General features: G+C 32.4%; 1 long non-coding RNA gene across 1 annotated transcript; it reads left to right on the plus strand.

Annotated features, from left to right (window-relative positions):
* The first annotated feature begins 1,040 nt into the window (after nucleotides 1-1,040).
* On the plus strand, nucleotides 1,041-4,884 carry LOC111084919. Its single transcript, XR_002609806.1, has 2 exons — nucleotides 1,041-1,668; nucleotides 3,832-4,884. It is a non-coding gene; the product is annotated as an uncharacterized LOC111084919 (long non-coding RNA).
* The last annotated feature ends 3,798 nt before the right edge of the window (nucleotides 4,885-8,682 follow it).

Genomic DNA, 8,682 nt, shown 5'->3' on the forward strand with positions numbered 1-8,682 from the left:
TCAGTAGGTACTTTTTTTTTAGAGATTTTAGACACTTAGGTAGTTTCAAAAACAGTATTATTCATATGTTTAAATCTAATATCAACATTATACTGGTTAAAACCAAAGCAGAAGAGTACCTGGCTGCTACAAGTAACCAATACTCTTTTTTTTCTCGTTATTCTCCCGTGATATCGGTAAAACGTTTAGGTTTCTTTGAAGTTTCGCGCAAAGCTACACGAGAGGTGTCTGCGCTAGCCGTCCCTAATTTAGCAGTGTAAGACAAGAGGGAAGGCAGCTAGTCATTACCATTTACCGCCAACTCTTGAGTTACTCTTTTATCAACGAATAGTAGGATTGACTGTACATTATAACGTCACCACGGCTGAAAGGGTGAGGATGTTTGGTTGGATGGGAACTCGCGACTCTCAGATTACGAGTGAAGCGCCATAACCACCTGGCCATGGGCCAAACGTTTAGAATAACCACCTGATTTTCCTAACAACTTTCATACGCATTTAGATAGAAAGTTACTTCGTTAAAATAAAAGTAAGAAGTTTAATTTCCTCCTCAATTTTTTACTTCACGAAATATGGGGAGAAAATGACAAGCATTAAAGTCTTCATTAATTTATTGTTATTGTTGTTGTGTTTGGAGCTGTATATAATAGTTCTTCTACGTGTTTATGAAATGCCATTTTTATATTTGTTGAATCAGAAAAAAAGCAGTTATCATGATAAATGAGTCACTTGTGTGATAATAAAGTATCAGTAAATTCTGAGTACTTTTAATATAGATGAACATTTTGCGATATGTGAAAAAAATTTACCCCATTTTGAAACTTAACTGGAACTTTCTGATATAATGAATTTTGTAAGTGCCTTAAACCAGTATTATTTTTGCATTCTTTTTGTGGAAAAAAATGTCAGCTATTTGACTCCATTTAACTATACAAGTGTAAACAAATTGGGTAACAGCTGCTATCTCAAAAATATCAGCATAAATAGTCAAGCAAATAAATAGATAAACGTACAGATAGATAACCAGAAAAACATATACAAGTAGATATAAACCGTAGTGGTAGACCGAAAAATAATTTATATGCTAACAGATAGTTTTACTATATTTTCAGTGTTTTGTGTAGACGATGTTCGTGTGTAAATGTGTTATTATTAACTGTCCTACTTTACAACTTGAAACCCTGAGGCACTTTGTGAAATAATTACTGTCCATTCACATGAACTATTGTATAGTCGATGTAACCGATAACAGTTCCTTCCCTAGCAATTACAAGGCAGGAGATGGTGCCACTGCAAACCGTGCGCGTGCAGGCTCTTTGCGTGGCTCGTGGGCTCGTTCTGCCAGTAACAGACTTGTGCTTTTTCTCAAGATTCGTGAATTGTCGCCCCAGGGAGAAACCCAAACTGTCGTATTCGTCATTGTGTTTTTAGCAAACTTTGTCCTGTTTTCCAGACGAACGAGCAGACATTCACAAAAGATCTTAACGTTTGTACAACGTTTTAAGCCGACATATTTATTGTCACCAGCATATCAGATAAACAAAAATCCGAAGAAGAAGAATAAAATAGTCATGGATCAAGGGACGGCTAGAGTACACTAATAAAGACCACCACCTGCGTAGATAAAGTGTTATACTTCCCATTTATGATGAAGCCTACTGAAATAACGGTATTTAACTTTATCAAAACTAGGTCACACTAAAGAGTTTACTGTTTGTTTCTTGCTAACTGAACAAGAGTATCGTATGTTAATGTTATTCAAATATCTATTGAGCAGCTTACACATTGAATAATTTAAATTGAGTCAAAGTATATTTTTAGAGAAAATCGTAATATTGTATATCTTTGTCATGAAACATGTGCCAATGAAATGTATATATATATATATACACACACATATATATGCTGGTCAGGTAAATATTTTACTACTGGCTGAATCTATATTGTTACATTGTTCTACTTTTTGCTACTTAAAGAATTTATGGTTAATTATAGATATAAAAATTAAAGGTTTGCTTGGTTGTAGTTAAGGGCAAACCTACACAATGGGCTAGCTGTGCTCTTTCCACCACGGGTATTGAAACTCAGTTTCTAGTCTTGTAAGTCCGCAGACATACCGCTGTGCCACTGGGGGGCGAAAAAAAGGAAAGAGGAGTGTTTTATCTTGAAAAGAAATGCAGCATGTAGTCCTAAATGCTGATCATCTCTAGAACAAAATCATAAATGTTCCACAAGATCTTTCATCTTTAAAATGCCCAGCTCCTTAAAAATGAAAGACACAGAGTAGTCAGAAGTCCACGTGAATAAACGAAAGTAAAGGAGTTCTAACTGACAAATCTATGACATTCATGCAATATATGAAAATAGAATTGTGATTTTCAACATGAAAGATATATAGTGCTCACATATTATAAATGATTCAATTTAGACTTTGTTTGTTGCATAAAGCTACACAATGGGCTATCTGTGCTCTTCCCATCGAGGATATCGAAACCCATTTTTAATGTTATAAGCCCTCAGGTATAATCACAGCCAGCAGGAGGCGCCAAGATTAAAGATTCCTACAGTTCAGGTGTAGCCGTTTTTAATTGTAAACTACTGATCACAGGGAGAGAGACACTAGACAGGAATACTCGTTGCCAGTAGTGTTTCGTCCATCTCTTTCAACCGAATAACGGAAACGACTCTCACGTTTAATATGCACCCAGAACTGAATATGCAGAGTAGTAAAATAAAAAATTTTGTCATTTCTGATATTCTCAATTTAAAAAAAAAATGAAAAGCACGAATTTTGCTATAGCATTGTTTATTAGAAGTTAAGTACAAAGTTACACAATCGGCTATCTGTTTTATGCCCACCACGGGTATCTAAACCCGGTTTTTAGCGTTGTAAGTCCGCAGACATACCTACTGTAGCAACTGTAAAGGTGATATTTCGTTTCATTTTTAAACTGAGTACTGTACATTACTAAATTATAAGATAAATAATTATCTAAAAATTGGAGTTATAATTCACAAATAACTTTATTTTCTCAGTTGTATTATCTACCCTCTTTTTTTTAAATGCAGAAATAAACAGATAACAACAAAAATCAATGCGTTATTACAGAATATTTAATACACATTATATTGGAAAAATAATGCATTGTATTATATTAGGTATGAATATTTCAACTCCTTTCTAAGATTTTTCGACATACAACAATAAATCTAATTTTTTTTAACATTTAATAATGTAAATTGTGATAACGCGATTCTAATCGAATATTCTGCAGTGCTTAATGAAATATCGAGAATGAGATAACTCTGGCAAACAGGTGTAGTGGAATTTTTCAAATTAAATTACAAAACAGTGAAATGAGCTAAATACACCAAACAAAAACTTAGAAGTATTCAAACATTGCTACGTTAATTCTAATAGTTTTATTCTATATATGTAATCGTTTACGTTTATCTTTTCAGAATCGAATAGAATATAAACAAAATTAAAAATTTCCTAATATAATGAAGCAACGGATAAGTTATTTTAGATTTATCAATTTCATATTAATTTATGAATAATTATGAGTAATTTAACTAGCTTATTTTTTCTAACTGGAATATGAACGTATACTGAATAAAAGTATGTTAAAAACCTTTCTTTGTTGATGTAACACTATTTGTAATAAAAATGTTTTTCTTTTGATTTAACAATATTTCAATAAGAAATATGAAAATTAAGAACAAAATTGGAGAAGAAGAATTATATTCGTGATTGAAAAACAGAAATAAATTATCTTTACACAGTCCTGTAATGACTATTATTTTTAATATAGGAACTTATTATTCCTAGAAACAGAGGTGTCGCTAGGAACGTGCCCCGAATTGCCAGTTGGTGTCTTGAATAAATCAGAATAGAAAAATCATGATCGAATTCATATTGAAACGCCAAAACTTCCTGCGCTTATGGGCCCGAGTCCCGAATCTTTTAAGCACCTAGCGACGACTCTGCCTACAAAACATGTATATACTATTAATTCTTAAATCAGTGGTAATGCTTATAATGCTAAAACTTGATGTTCTATGTAGCAGAGATCCTATTGCACTTTAACTTATTCTCTGAAAATGATAATACTTATAGGTAGGAACGTCACAATGATCGATACTTTTAGTACTGTTTGTTTGTTTGTAATTAAACACAAAGCTACACAATGGGCTATCTGTGCTCTGCTCATCACGGGTATCGAAATCCGGATTCTAGCGTTGTAAGTCCGCAGACCAACCGCTGTGCCACTGGAGGCTACTTTTAGTAGATTTGAAATATGTTCAAGAAGAAATTTTAATATGCTGTAGACAAATATTCAACTTATTAATAATTTTAAAAGAATTATAATATTAAATGCATTGACCATTATTACACGCTAAATATCGCGTCGATAACTTCTAGTAATTCAATCACTAATATAACATTTTCTTTGCAAAGTTTACAGTACCAATACATTATTTAGTAGTTGTTTATACGTGGGAAGTAACATGTAATTTCAGATATGTGACTGATTATACGCTTTCAAAGCACGAGAATGGCAAGTTAATCCTGCTGTTAGTTCAAACTTTTGTCGAATTATAAGAACAACATGTGGATGACATTCTGTAAAATTCATTGAAGTGCCTATGGTTCCAGAATTTTCGGACACTGTTAAATTTTAATTCAACAACACATTGACCAACCCAGAAAAGCAATTTTGTTTTTATAATCAAACCAAAATTGTTGTCACCATAAATCAACAGGTAAAGACAATTCTTTGTTAACAAAATATTGGTTCATTCTTCTAATAGCTTCGAATACTGCCATATATAAACTAAGTTGACTGGACTCAAATTCTCATTTTCCCATCAGTTCCAATTGCTATTAAATGAAAAAGCGACAGAGAAATAGCTGTATTTAACACTACTGAAATTTATCGTTATTAACAAATGTAATTAGAAACTTAATTTTGACACATCAAAAAAGCTAGCCTATGCACTTTTTAAAACTTATTTAATGTTAAGTGTCTCGAGAGGAAATTATGACTCATCAGAAAGAAGAAAAAGTTCTCTTTCCTATCAAAGAACTGATGTTTAGTATTATTGAGAAATTACACTGTTTTGAATCGAATGAATATAATAATCATATAGGGTATTTTATATTAAAACGCTTTTAATATGCAAATCATCAAGTTACTTTAAAACCACAGCCGACATTAAGTCGCGGCGGTAAGGCAAGTATAAGAATTACATTTTTACTTTATTTCAATTTTCGAAGGTGGTTTGATGCCACTGAAAATTGATCGCTTTTGGGAAGACTTTGTAACAGCACATTCTTACTCTAAATATTCACACACTGAGATTATAAAGATGTGCTCCGGTCAAGGATTTATAATTTCCAATGTGGGGAAACCCTTGTACTTAATGATATTGGAAAACAAAACTGAACATGGAACAACTTGGGGTACCAGGACCATTAAGAAAGAGACCTACAACAAGTCGTACTCCATCTGTGAGAAGGAAAGAGCAGAGTCTTGTAACAGGTGAGAATCCAGAACACAAAAGTCAGTGGTAAAGCAGTCCACGTGCCTCAAGCTGCAGTTCGCAACATAATTAAGAAGAATCTGTGTCCGGAAAAGCAAAACAAGTCACCATAAAAAGCTTTCATGACATCTCAGCTCAACCAAGTTAACAGACTCAGCACCTCACTATGAAAACGTAAGACACAAATCATATCTGAAATTAAGGTATTGTGTTTCATCAGAAAAGGCACCCGGTGGGACAGCGATAAACCGACGTACTTACAATTCTTAAATTCGGGGTTCGATTTTCTGCGATAGACACAGCAAATAGCCCAATGTAATTTTGTTATAATACAAGCAAAACAAGTTAACAGAAAGGAGTTATTATAGAACACGTCTCAATATAAGACAGTAAAGATGTTTTTCATTTATCCTTGAATTCAAATACGTTTTACTTTGAGACATATTTATTTTGAGTGTTTTATTATTAGATATAAAACAAAACACCACATCTCAAACGAAAACACAGTTATGTTTTAATTAGAGACACACATTTTTGTAATCATTATAATTAATATATCTTTCACGTTATAAATGATTATATTTTATTTATTGAAGGTGTCATATGTGTTCATACTTATAATGTTTCTTATGTTCAATGAATTACAGTGAAAGACCAGAAAATGTCTACTTTCATTTTTTTTATTTTAATATTTTACAAATTCAAAACCCCTACAATAATAACTTATTTAACTTATCAAAATAAATAACTATCTAAGCTTATAAAATTGAAATTTGTAATTTTCATTATCAATATCAGCCCCATTACAACCAGAGAATTGTATATAACAGTTGTTTCAATTTTATGAAATATTAATCTTGGAAAACAAAAGCAAGTGATTTTTACTTTGCAACTATATAATATATGTTTCATAGCAATGCAATGTATGCATAAAATACAACTCATCGTGGGACTTTGTTTTGAAATGTGTAAAATTCATGATATTTCAATTGATATAAATAAAGGTTTTTATATAAATAAAGTTCATGATTGTTAATCAATATCTAAAAAAACCTTTATCTCAAAGTTCATTATTTTTCAACAGACATAAAGACAAAACTTTATCTTAAATGTTCTTTTAATTCGATGGGTTCGAAGAAAAACGAAGTTTGATTATAAACAAGATTACGACACTTATCATATACAGCATTGTTTATTAACAAAAAGGGGACATAGGAAAACGTTTCGGAATTCTATCAGATTCCATCTTCAGTATCTAAAGCAAAATAAAATGAATTTACATAAGATACATAAGTCTTTGGACAATGTTAAAGTAAAAATGCTAAATTTAACGATAATTAAACAAATAAAACACGAAACATTAATCATGAGGAGAAACTACAGCAAGAAAACACAACAAAAAAAGTAAAATCAGTAATACGAACATGTTAAAAAATGTATACTTTAAATGAAGACTGCACGTTGTTCAGTGTTAGAGAATGCTGTTTGATGTGAAGGGTTTCTTTAATCAATAATTTCAGATCAGTATTAAACTTGTAAAAAATAGAAAAATTTGATAGCATAAGTCGATGTCCTGTTTATTTACTCTGTTGGCGTATAGAGGAAACACAAGGGTTACTCAATTTTTTTTTATGTTTTGATGGAAATTTCCATATGTTCATAGGCTCTGACTTTTAAATGTCGTTTGGTTTTGCCAATATAGGAGGCCTTACAGTCTCCACACGTGTAAAAATAGATAAGCCAGGAACAATAAGGAATGGGGGGGGGGGGGGAGATTTTACTAGGGAAAAAATTTTGTATGCGTGATGTGGATTTTAAAACTAATCTGAAATCCACTTGAGGGTAGTAACAACAAAGTATGCGTTTAAGTTGATTTTTTAAAGTTAAGCTTTGTTTACCAGTGTAGCGAAGACATGAGTATATATTAAGTTTGGGTACAGTTGATATCTTAGTTTGTGAGTTTCTTCGTTAGAAAAGTGTTGGTAATGTTTTCTAATAAGTGTTGTGGGCAGCAGTTACGTTTCAGAATATCATGTAAGAACTAAATTTCAGAGTGTAGATTAAGATATGTGGAGCACAGGTTGTAAGCTCTGTTTAGTAAGCATGTAACAAGGTTTCGTTTATACGTAAACGGGATAAAGCTATCAATATGTGTAAGGAGACCAGTGGACGTCTTTTTTCGGTAAATTGGTGTGGAAAATCTATTAGCATTACGGTTAATGAGTATGTTTAAAAAAGCTAAATCATTATTATTCTCAAACTCACATGTAAATTTAATGGCAGGATGTTGTGAGTTAAGGTAATCTAAAAATTTTGAGCATTAATCACTATTATTAAAAAAATAAAAGTGTCATCCACATACCTTCTGTACAGAACATGCCTAAAGTCAACAGGGCAGGTACTAAGCCATTTCTGTTCGTAATAAGAGAGAAATGCATTAGCTGAAGTTGGACTCAGTGGGGAGCCCATCGCAACGCCATCTATTTGTTCATACAAGGTGTTCTTGAACAAGAAACGTGAATTCTTGGTGGTAAGATCCAGCATGGTCTTAATTTGATTTTCAGAAAAGTCATTTAGAGGAATGTTATTACTTGAAAGCTCAGATATACATATATTAATAGTTTCATTTAGAGGAATATTTGTAAAGAGGGAGGTAACATCAAAGCTCGCCATGGAGAGATTATCTGAGGGGGGTAGTTGACTTAGTTCACGTTCAAAGTGGAAGGAATCCGAGATAGTATATTCATTAGTAGTGAGTGGCTGAAGTATAAGTACAAGGAATTTAGCAAGTTTGTAACTAGGTGTGCCTATAGTGGAAAGAATGGGTTGGAGGAGGAACCTGTTTTACGAATTTTGGGAAGGCCGTATAACATACCAGGACGGAAACCAGTTGGAAAAAGCGAAGAAGCAACATTTTCAGATATAATATTTTGTTCTTTAGTTCTCTTAGGTACCTTTGAATTTTTTCCTTACGTTGGATGCTAAGAGATAAAGGGTCATTGTTTAAAGTTTTAATTCTCTGTTACGTATTGAAATCATAGTTATCTTCAAAAATTGAAGACCCCATTTACAAATTTATATAGTGAATAAGGAGGAATGTTTTTGTAGGAAGCAGCACACACTGAGCAATGAGCTA

This window comes from Limulus polyphemus, unplaced genomic scaffold (assembly GCF_000517525.1).
Source record: "Limulus polyphemus unplaced genomic scaffold, Limulus_polyphemus-2.1.2 Scaffold172, whole genome shotgun sequence".
Classification (NCBI taxonomy): Eukaryota; Metazoa; Arthropoda; class Merostomata; order Xiphosura; family Limulidae; genus Limulus; species Limulus polyphemus.